Raw genomic sequence first — 12497 nt, 5'->3', positions numbered from 1 at the left:
CGCAGCCATCTTTGTTTTGGTGTTAGTGTGATTGCCTTGGCCGCACAGCGTCATAGGGGCTAAATAAGCAAGCGGCCAATTTGTGAACACGCAGTGATAGGAAGCTGCAGTGTGCATAGACTGTATTGTGTGTGGGAGAGCGTTCGTAGATCCAACTAATAAATAGTCCTTGTAAGGGCTGAACACAGTATCCAGATCACTGATCGATCACCGGCGCAGCGCTGCACAGCTGTCACACTGCTCCGGCGGCTTCTCCAGCTTTTGAAAAAGCTGGCCGCTCATTATTCCATTTCGTATTCCCTGCTTCCCCCGCCCACCGGCGCCTATGATTGGTTGAATTCAGACACGCCCCCATACTGAGTGACAGCTGTCTCACTGCAACCAATCCCAGCCACCGGTGGGCGGGTCTATGTAATGCAGTAAAATAAATAAATAAATAATTTTAAAAAAAACGCGTGCGGTCCCCCCCAATTTTGATACCAGCCAAAGTAAAACCACACTGCTGAAGGCTGGTATTGTCAGGATAGGGAGCCCCACGTAATGGTGAGCCCCCCAGGCTAAAAATATCAGCCAGCAGCCACCCAAAATTGCCGCATCCATTAGATGCGACAGTCCCGGGACTCTACCCGGCTTATCCAGAATTGCCCTGGTGCGGTGGCAATCGGGGTAATAAGGAGTTAATGGCAGCCCATAGTTGCTATTAAGTCCTAGGTTAATCATGGTAGGCATCTATGAGATGATTAATCTTTAAGTGAAAGTAAATAAACACATACACCCGAAAAATCCTTTATTTGCAATAAAAGACAAAAAAAACCACCCTCTTTCACCACTTTATTAAAATCCCCAAATACTCCTCCAGGTCCGACGTAATCCACATGAGGTCCCACAACGCATTCAGCTCTGCTACATGAAGCTGACAGGAGCGGCCATAGAACACCGCTGCTCCTGTGAGCTCCACGGAGCAACTGAAGTGAGCCACATGATCAGCGGTGATGTCACTCAGGTTATCCGCGGCCGCAGCTCTCAGGTGGAGGACTCCAGCTGGCCATGGTTAACCTGAGTGATTGCACCACTGATCGCGTGGCTTACTTCAGTCACTCAGGGGATTTGCAGTCACTGGTGAGACCTTCACCTGTGATCGTAAATCAGGCCGCGGCACACACATAGAGCCGCGCAATGACAATGAAGTCGGGTGAAGTTCATCCGAGTTCATTCTGATCGCGCGGCTCTGTCTCGCAGCCAGCCACGTTGTATGGGAATGTAACAATGTCGAGTGGGACCGCACTGTCAAACATGCATCCAAAATGCATTCAAAATGCATCCAAAAAGCTGGATCGACATCATAATTGATTACTGGTGAAACAAATTAAATGTATTAATTTGTTTCACCAGTAATCAATTATGCGGTCTATTTTGATCTGTTAATGCTGATTCCTTACATTACATGTACATACTTAAATCCACTAAGTATACAGGTATGTGTGTACATGTATGTTGATGTTTTTTACCTGCACTTTCTGAGGTCTGGTGGAGGGTGATCTATCAGTGATAGGTTAGAGTGCAACAGGGATAGCCGCCGAGGAACGGGAGTGCCACAAAATTTAGGGTGAATTAACCTCAGGCAATTTGAGGCTAGGGCGAGGCCCTCACCATTTTTTGACTGCATTAATTAATGTCTTAATTAGAGATGAGCGAGGTTCGAGGTTCGCCAATTTCATGTTCAAGTGATTTTGGGGGGTGTTCGAGATCGAACTCGAACATGAGCTTTTTGCTAAAAGCTCGACAGTTCGAGTTACGTTCGAGAACGGTTTGATCACCAAAAGCAGGGCTTTTTACAGCTACAATGTGTAGGGAGCCATCGCTGGCAGCCTGCAGTAAGCTGGTAACCAATGTAAATATTGGGTATCCAAGCAAAGTGCCTTGCTTGGTAATCCAATATTTACCCTGGTCACGTGTGCAGGGAGCCAACACTTCCCGGCTCGGCTCCACCCCCTCCTGCACTCGGCATGTACACACACACACTCACACTCACCTGTCCCCAGCCATGCAGTCCCCGACACCGACGTCCTCAGTGCCACATGACCCCGCTTGGCTCCACCCACCTCTCACTCCACACACATTACCCTGCTAGGCTCCACCCACCTCACACTCGCACACATGGCCCCGCTCGGCTCCACCCACCTCGCACTCCGCACACATTACCCCGCTAGGCTCCACCCACCTCGCACTCCACACACATGGCCCCGCTCGGCTCCACCCACCTCGCACTCCACACACATTACCCCGCTTAGCTCCCCCCACCTCGCACTCCGCACACATCACCCTTCTTGGCTCCACCCACCTCGCACTCCGCACACATTCCCTTGCTTGGCTCCACTCACCTCGCACTCCGCACACATTACCCCGCTTGGCTCCACCCACCTCGCACTCCACACATATTACCCCACTTGGCTTCACCTACCTTGCACTCTGCACACATTACCACGCTTGGCTTACCTGCGGTGATGAAGTCCCGCCCTCCCGACCTCAGCGCTGTCACTGTCCTCCATGGCTGCTGCTTGTCATGTCTCCTCTTCTCGCTGCCGACCCGAGACTGTGACTAGCAGTGACGTCACAGGCTCCCGCGATACTTGGCTGTGAAGGCGGCAGTCATTGAACTCAGTGACAGCTCTGTTATCAGCAGTGCAGGAGATCGTCACTGCAGGTAATGTACCTCGCTCCTGACAGCAGCACTTGTTATGCCCTGCAGTGACCTGGGCTGACCTATTGATGTTAGCTCAGGTCACTGCATTGCTCTCCCAGCCAATGGGGAACATTCTGTTCTTCATTGACTGGGACAATGACAATTACAGCAGACCTGGATTTGTTTTTTCTTCTAATAAATTGGTGAAAGAGGGAATGTTTTGGGCAGTGTTTTTTCAAAAAAAATGTGCTTGTCGTCTATTTTTTTTTATTACTGACTGGGTTGGTGATGTCGGGTATCTGATTGACGCCTGACCTCACGAACCCGAGGGCTTGATGCCAGGTGACATTACACATCTGGTATTAACCCCATATATTACCCCGTTTGCCACCGCACCAGGGATGAGCTGGGGCGAAGCACCAGGATTGGCACATCTAATGCATGCGCCACCTCTGGGGCGGCTGCGGCCTGCTATTTTTAGGCTAAAATTATTTATTTAATTTAAAATAACAGCATGAGGTGCCCTCAGTTTTGGATTACCAGCCAAGGTAAAGCTGCCAGCTGTGGTCTGCAGGCTGCAGCCGTCTGCTTTACCGTAGCTAGCTATCAACAATAGGGGGAACCCTATGTCATTTTTTTTTTTAAATTTATTTATTTTTTTGGCTTAATACAAGGCTAAGCACCCCTTAGTGCCACATGAAAGGCACCAAAGGGTGCAAAATTACAAAATGCAGGAGAGTGGGACATGAGGTGTCTTTTTGCCATTATAATGACAGAAAAGACTGATATGAAGTGTACAAGTACAGGAAAATCACCAGAGCGCTCTATGCCGTGAAAAGCAGTAGAAAATGGCACTGGAGTGAACATGTGACCCCGTCATGTAGGTTGAAGCTATGGATCCTGGGTAAATTTATGTATTTTCCCTCCTTCAGTTTTTTTGCAGTACGTAAAAAAAAACGGAAGGCATACGGATGACAAACAGATGACATACGGACCATATATGGAACAGAAACGAATGCCACACAGATGCACCCGTGAAAAAAACGGACCGTTTTTTGTGGACCGCAAAAACGGATCGGTCGGGTGAATGTAGCCTTATTCTGATCTGCCATTTATAAAGAGCAGGCAGAAATAAGTGAATAGCGCCCCCCAGCGTCAGAAAATCTCCGGGGTTTCAGGGGTAGCGGAGACCCTGGAGATCATGATTCAGGCCAGTTTTTCCGGTCCCCGCTCACGTGATCACAGGTATACACCATATACCGATGATCACGTTACAGTAAATGACAGCGCCGGTAAAAAATTATCTATCTCCCATCTGGCATGAACAAACATGTCAGATGGGAGATAAATCTTCTCCCCGGTCCCCAGCTGTCGCCAAAGTGCCCCCCCCGAACCCCTCCCGGAAATCCAAGATGGCCGCGCGCACAGCAGCGCGCCGGCCGCATTCACCCTACTCCTCTGATTTCTGTCACATGTGCCATGACACATGCGACAGAAAACTCCTCCCCAGGCCCTGCCAGGTCATCCTTATAACCCCACCGGTGTTCCCAGGTGTCCCACGGTACCAGTGCAGCGTTGATCCCCCGCGGCCCCCTCCTTCACAATAGGCGCTGCCGCATGCAAAGAGTGGCTGTCAGCTCAGCTTCCTGTGCCTGTGTCAGACACAGTGAGTGGCGGTAACCATTCATCTGTAAGCTACTGCAATGCCCTGCTCATGAGGTAAGGAACATAGTTAATCAGGAGAGCTATACTACATTTCCATATGGAGATATTTGATTTTATAGTTGCCTTGCTGAACGACTACCAAACATGAGAGTCCATTACACGCCACAAGAAAACATGTCTAAATAGCGAGCTCTGTTGTTTAGTATTCATTCAGCTGGATAACTGGACTTAAAGGGGTTTTCCATCTCCAAGATCTTATCCCCAATATATAGTAGGTGGAATAGCAATAATATCAGCAAATACCAATATTTGGAAATGTAGAATAGTTCTCCTGATTAGGCATGCCCTTACCTCATGAGCAGGGCATTGCAGCTTTGGTAGCAACAGTTACGACATGGTCTCTGCTGCTGTGGACCCGGGGAGAGTGGGTGCAGATTCATTGCACCCACACTCCTCACATGGAGGGTCTGCACTCCTAGAAAATGGGGGATGCGTTCCCTGAGCGTGTCCCCCCATATTCTAGACGGTCCAGAGTCATCGTGGGACCCCATTATTTTTTTCCTTACAATAAATTGGTGAAAGAGAGAATGTTTTGGGGAGTGTTTTTTCAAATACATTTTTTTTTGTCTATTTTATTTGTTAGTACTGACAGTTTGTGATGTCGGGTATCTGATAGATGCCATGACATCATAAACTGCTGGGCTTGATGTCAGGTGACCTTACAGCTAGTATCAACCCTATTTATTACCCCGTTTGCCACCACACCAGGGCACAGGATGAGCTGGGGTGAAGCTCTAGGATTGGCGCATCTAGTGGATGCGCCACTTCTGGGGCACCTGCGGCCTGCTATTTTTAGGCTGTGAAGGGCCAATAACTATGGACCTTCCCACCCTGAGAATACCAGACCACTGCTGTCCGCTTTACCTTTGCTGGTGATCCAATTTGGGGGGCACCATATATTTTTTTGTAATTATTAATATTTATAAAATAATTATAAAAAAAGAGCCTGGGGTAACCTCTACATTGGATCCCCAACCATGGTAAAGCTGCCAGCTGTGGTTTTCAGGCTACAGCCTTCTGCTTTACCCTAGCTGGCTATCAAAAATGGGGGGACCCAACGTCATTATTTTTTTGACTATTTTTTTAAATAAAAAAAATTAATGGGCTTCCCTGTATTTTGATTGCCAGCTGTCTCCTTTATCTGCGCGGAGAATCAAAAATACCGTGGAGCGCTACGTCATTTTTTTTAAAGATTTATTTTTACAGCACTGTGATGTCCAGCAATCAAAATACAGGGAAGCCCTTTTTGTTTTTAGTTATTTAAATAAATAATTATAAAAAAAATATATATGGGCTCCCGATGCATTTTTTTAATTGCTTGCTAAGGGTAATCCAAGCAGCTACTGGCTGCTAACCCCCACTGCTTGGTGTTACCTTCACTGGCAATGGAAAATCCAGGGAAGCATTTTTAATTTTTTTTGCTAAAAAACTACAAAAAAAATGACGTGAATTTCGCCATATTTTTGTATGCTAGCCAGGTACAGCAGGGAGGTACGGCTGCCCCCAACCCCCAGCTGCCTATTTGTACCCGGCTAGGAACTACAAATATAGGGAAGCCCTTTTTTAAATTTTTTCATGAATTTAATGAAATAATTTAAAAAAAAAAAAACGACGTGGGCTTCGCCCTATTTTTGTGTCCAGCCGGGTACAACTAGGCAACTGGGGATTGGATCCGCAGCACAGGTTAGCCCGAGCATTCTGAGCACCCCTGCTGTGAATTGCAGTCCGCAGCCGCTCCAGAAAATGGCGCTCTCATAGAAGCGCCATTTTCTGGCGCTGTATCCAACTCTTCCAGCTGCCCTGATGCCGGTGGCTCGCTGGGTAATAATTATAGTATAGTTAATACTAGCTTTGTTTTACTAGCTAGTATTAAGTCAAACATTCTTAATGTCAGGCAAGTTTGACCCAGCCATTAGGAATCTCCAATAAAGGGTTAAAAAAAAGACACCACACAGAGAGAAAATACTTTAATAGAAATAAATACACAGACACACTTAGAGACTCCTTGTTTATTATTCCCTGTCAGCCCTCGACGATCCTGCTTTTCTGTCTTATTTCTCCTTCATCCCATGCAGCTCTGCTACATCAGGAAGCACTGCATGGGAGAAAGACGCTGCTGCTCCCCGTGCAGGCTTTTCACTCCGTGAGTGATCAGTGCTGCTGGCTGTTAGCGGTAACATCACCGCTGACAGACGGGTTACCATAGCAATGGTGCTCCGATCACGTGATTCCCGGTGACGCTGCGTGCTGTTAGCGGTGATGTCACCGCTAACAGGCGCGTTGCTATGGCAACGGTGATCTCCGTTATTGACCGACTGTGTCACATGCTATTTTGACATCACGATAGGACCTGTCATCACTGCTGGTTACCAGGAGGACGCAGCGATTACCGATGGAAAATCTACGGGAGACAGAGTGCAGGACGCATCGTGGGGACAGGTAAGTGTTATGGCAATGTTTATTACCTGTATGTGTACATTTATAATGTGTTTTTATGTGTTTGTGATTGCCTCCCATTGTTTTCAATGGGGTTCAAGAGGTTTGTCGAACGGTTCGTCGAACGGGGCACCGTTCGACGAACCGAACCGAACTCGAACTCTAGGGGGGTGGCTCATCTCTAGTCTTAATTATAAAGTCACTCCCTGTTGCTCACACGCTTTATCGATCACGTATTACCCTTGTGTAATATCTACACACCACTTTTCTATTTTGTGGTATGTTAGCTTGGAATTTTAATACATACAATAAAGTATCTGTTTTAGAGGGTTTTTTCTTTTTGGTCTTTCTCAGTATTATTAATAAAGAATAGAATCTAATACATGTTGCACAAAAAATATCTTTTGGTTTTAAGGTGCAGCAGCAAGGATTGTTAATAAAGAAACCTTCTGCCCATGTCTGTCATGGTAAAAATTCCCTTCTTCAGCAGCTAATCCTACATTAATAAACCTATGCTCTGTATATAATAATAAACCATAAACCTATGCTCTGAGTGCAAGGACTGCCAAAATTTAAAAGGAGGCTCTGCAAAACACCACGGAAGAGACGTAGAGGAGGGACTTAGTAATTTTTTTTTACCATTTGGAAGGAGTGGGACTCCTACACAGGTCTAAATGGTTTAAATTCATGTAATCATGGGATATATATATATATATATATATATATATATATATATATATATATATTATATATACAGTGCCTACAAGTAGTATTCAACCCCCTGCAGATTTATCAGGTTTACACATTCGGAATTAATTTGGCATTGTGACATTTGGACTGTAGATCAGCCTGGAAGTGTGAAATGCACTGCAGCAAAAAAGAATGTTATTTCTTTTTTTATTTTTTTTTTTAAATTGTGAAAAGTTTATTCAGAGGGTCATTTATTATTCAACCCCTCAAACCACAAGAATTCTGTTTGGTTCCCCTAAAGTATTAAGAAGTATTTCAGGCACAAAGAACAATGAGCTTCACATGTTTGGATTAATTATCTCTTTTTCCAGCCTTTTCTGACTAATTAAGACCCTCCCCAAACTTGTGAACAGCACTCATACTTGGTCAACATGGGAAAGACAAAGGAGCATTCCAAGGCCATCAGAGACACGATCGTGGAGGGTCACAAGGCTGGCAAGGGGTACAAAACCCTTTCCAAGGAGTTGGGCCTACCTGTCTCCACTGTTGGGAGCATCATCCGGAAGTGGAAGGCTTATGGAACTACTGTTAGCCTTCCACGGCCTGGACAGCCTTTGAAAGTTTCCAACCGTGCCAAGGCCAGGCTTGTCCGAAGAGTCAAGGCTAATCCAAGGACAACAAGGAAGGAGCTACGGGAAGATCTCATGGCAGTGGGCACATTGGTTTCAGTCAATACCATAAGTAACGTACTCCATCGCAATGGTCTCCGTTCCAGACGAGCCCATAAGGTACCTTTACTTTCAAAGCGTCATGTCAAGGCTCGTCTACAGTTTGCTCATGATCACTTGGAGGACTCTGAGACAGACTGGTTCAAGGTTCTCTGGTCTAATGAGACCAAGATCGAGATCTTTGGTGCCAACCACACACGTGACGTTTGGAGACTGGATGGCACTGCATACGACCCCAAGAATACCATCCCTACAGTCAAGCATGGTGGTGGCAGCATCATGCTGTGGGGCTGTTTCTCAGCCAAGGGGCCTGGCCATCTGGTCCGCATCCGTGGGAAGATGGATAGCACGGCCTACCTGGAGATTTTGGCCAAGAACCTCCGCTCCTCCATCAAGGATCTTAAGATGGGTCATCATTTCATCTTCCAACAAGACAACAACCAAAATCCCACAGCCAAGAAAACCAAGGCCTGGTTCAAGAGGGAAAAAATCAAGGTGTTGCAGTGGCCTAGTCAGTCTCCTGACCTTAACCCAATTGAAAACTTGTGGAAGGAGCTCAAGATTAAAGTCCACATGAGACAACCAAAGAACCTAGATAACTTGGAGAAGATCTGCATGGAGGAGTGGGGCAAGATAACTCCAGAGACCTGTGCCGGCCTGATCAGGTCTTATAAAAGATGATTATTAGCTGTAATTGCAAACAAGGGTTATTCCACAAAATATTAAACCTAGGGGTTGAATAATAATTGACCCACACTTTTATGTTGAAAATTTATTAAAATTTAACTGAGCAACATAACTTGTTGGTTTGTAAGATTTATGCATCTGTTAATAAATCCTGCTCTTGTTTGAAGTTTGCAGGCTCTAACTTATTTGCATCTTATCAAACCTGCTAAATCTGCAGGGGGTTGAATACTACTTGTAGGCACTGTATATATATATAAATATATATATATATATATATATATATATATATATATATATATATATATATTGTTGAAAGCCAACAACATGACACTGCCACCCCCATGTTTCACAGTTGTGCAAGTGTTCTTTGGTTTCAAAACGTCTCCCTTTTTCCTCCAAACACGATGATCATTTTGTCCAATTCCATGTTAGTTTCGCCAGACTACAGACGAGCACACCTCTCGCGGTTCGGTTCCCCGACAAACCTTTACAGCATCGAACTTCAAACCTTTATTGTTCCTTTTCAAACCATATTTGATTCAATGAGAGGCCAAATAAAAGGCACAGAAAACACCTTTAGGGAAGTCTAAAAGCTTCCAAAACAGCAAAAATATGGTTTACAGCACCACTATTTTGGCATAGCCATTAGTTTCCTAGGCTATTTCAAGAAGAAATATAGAGGTGGATGAAAAACACGTGTAGGGCTGGTTCTCCCATACCCCTGCCAGTACAGACAAGACACAACTTGGAGACCTATTTAGTAGTCTTGACATTCAAAATACTTTCAAGCAGACAGCATTACAGTAGCATCAATTGCCCCCCCCCCCCCATGTCCATCTTGAAAAGAGCAGAGAGGTACAGTTCATGCAACACACAGACTGTGGGCTGACATTTTTATTTTAAAAATGAAGAGTGGCAGTACCCACAAGACAGAAGTTTGAGACCCATTTTGGGGTTTCAACATTAATCAAACGTTCAGCCACACAACAGTACAGTAGCATCAATTGCCACCCTCCTCATAGGGCTTTAAAAGAGCAGGGAGGTATAGTCTATGCAACACACAAAGATTGTAAGTCGGCATTACAATTTGCAAAAATTAAGACATGCTACAGTGACCGGTGTAGACCTCTTTGTCCCAGAAACCTGGCACTACCCACAAGACATAAGTTTTAGACCCATTTTGAAGTTTCAACATTAAAATATCTTTCAGGCACACATGTTGTGAATATTATCAGAGATGCTGCTGGTCCCGGGACTGTTTCTGGACTCCCTCTGGTGGCTAATGTTGGTAGTGAGCCTGATTCTGCATCTGTCATTCAGACAGGTGTATGAGATGATTGCTGCTTCAGGGAGAATATGGAGTCCAGCCTGGGGGAATATAGGAAGGCAGATTTTGTCTAACCTTTGCCAGTGATAATTGTTTCTGCTCCATGTGAAGATGTCCTGAAGTTTTTCTTCCTGCCTTTAGGCTTTTTGCCTTTCTCTGTAGCTTCTGTTTTGCTTTTTTCTGCTCCTTTTGGATTCTCCAGGAATGATTTCTACAGTGGCTTGTTCATTCCTTTTGCATCGGTTTTGTCTCCATGTCATCATGACTTGAGTCTGCAGCTATGCCTGATAAGTATTTTGCTCTCTTAGTCTTGGCTTGGTTAAAGGCTGAATTTGCACTGAAGGGTGTTTCTGCCTAATCTTTGTCTTTTTTCTAAATCAATGTTTGAGAATATTCCCTTTATTTCTTGCAAATGAATAAATGCTCTTTCTGCCTTTCTGCACTATTTTTAGAGGGCGATTTATTCCTAGTAAGAAAGGGAGTTATTACTCCCTATTTTGTTCAGGAGTTTTTGCATTTTTGTTTCTCCTGTGTTTTTGTAGTTAAGATCTTTCCCATTATATTTACTTTTCTATTTAAATGTATTTACACAAGAGTCCCTGATATAGTGGGTGGAAGAACTTGTGGTCTTTAAGGGAATTTTTTGATTATCAGGTGTTGGCATTTTTTTCAGGGTTTTTACTGGCAGCAACCACCAATCTATGGTATACTTTTGTATATAGCCAGCATGGCTTCACTTTGCTTAATTCTATATCTTCCATCTGTGTGTTGTTTTTTCTTACATCACCGTTGTTATATGTTGGGGGCTTTTAACTTTCCTTTGGGGCTGCTCTGAGGAAAGTCAGGATTCCTCATTTCATCTTTGAGGTTAGTTAGTTCTCCGGTGTTGACGAGGCGTCTAGGTTTGCTAGGAATGCTCCACCGCTACTCCTAGTTGTGTTTGTGTAATTAGTGGATTGCATCCAGATTAGTTTCCAACTACTCTTGTGCATTATCTTCTGTAATTTTTCATGGGACAAGGGATTTTTGCAAGATCTTTTGCAGTCTCCTGACCATAACACACACACAGCAGTACAGTACCATTGTTTGCCCCACTCCCCATAGAGCTTTAGAAGAGCAGGGAGGTATGGTCCATGCAACACATAGGTTGAGGGCCGGCATTTTAATTTGAAAAATGAAGATATGCCTGAGTGGCAGATGTAGGTCTGTCCCTCTCAGAATCCTGACCCTACCAACAAGACATAACTTTGAGACCAATTTTGGAGTCTCAACTTTAAAAATCCTTTAAAGCACACAGCAGTACAGTAGCATCAATTGCCCCCCTCTCCATAGGGCTTTAAAAGAGCAGGGAGGTGTGGTCCATGCAACACAGTCTGTGGGCCGACATTATAGTTTCGAAAAAGTGAGCACACAACAACTGTGCCTTCTGCAGCAGCACAGTCAGGGCATAATACTGTAATAGAAATTACTGTACAACCAGGTTGATGCATGCAGTGCACGTGTGTTGTCACCCAGACGTTGTGTAACCCAGCCGTAGTGCCGCCATTAGGTTTGCACCCTAATAACACATAGCATTCCCTAGCTTCAGGATCAGTGGAGACAGCCATTTATCAAACTCGGTCACCAAAGTATTGAGAGAGGAGCATCTGGATATTCTTGATGATATATTCACTTCTATAGTAAATGTGGAAAGGGAGGTGAAGGATATGGAACAATTATAGCTGCCACCTATAGGCTAGCGTATCACTGTGGTGGGAAATGTGGTTATGGCACAGCTGTTAATCTGTCTTGTGAGGTAGCACGGTCGGCTGCGCAGCAGAAGACACGGGATCCAGGCATTAAGGTTCACAGCACACGGGTTTAATGTCCAAACAAAAGTCCATAACAAAATACATGTGCCTCTCCAGCAGAAAACTCAGGGAGTTCTGTTCACTCCCTCACACCCGGCACACCTGCCCTTGTTCCTGATTCTATTTAACCCTTCCTTCAGCCTGTAGGGAAACAGCATTAACCCTATAGTGGATTTACTTTCTATCATGGAGTGAGCACAACCGGGGCGAGACATACCGGCCGTCATAGATAACCCGGGTCACAGTCTCACATACCCCCCCCTCAGTTCAAGCGTGCGGGGTTGAACTCCAGCCATCAAACACGGGCCGCGGGACAAGGCATCGGCGTTGCCCTGCAACCCACCGGCCCGGTGTTCAACCGTAAACCGGAA

Source organism: Anomaloglossus baeobatrachus, chromosome 4 (genome assembly GCF_048569485.1).
Source record: "Anomaloglossus baeobatrachus isolate aAnoBae1 chromosome 4, aAnoBae1.hap1, whole genome shotgun sequence".
Taxonomy (NCBI): domain Eukaryota; kingdom Metazoa; phylum Chordata; class Amphibia; order Anura; family Aromobatidae; genus Anomaloglossus; species Anomaloglossus baeobatrachus.
This window is presented reverse-complemented; position numbering follows the sequence as displayed.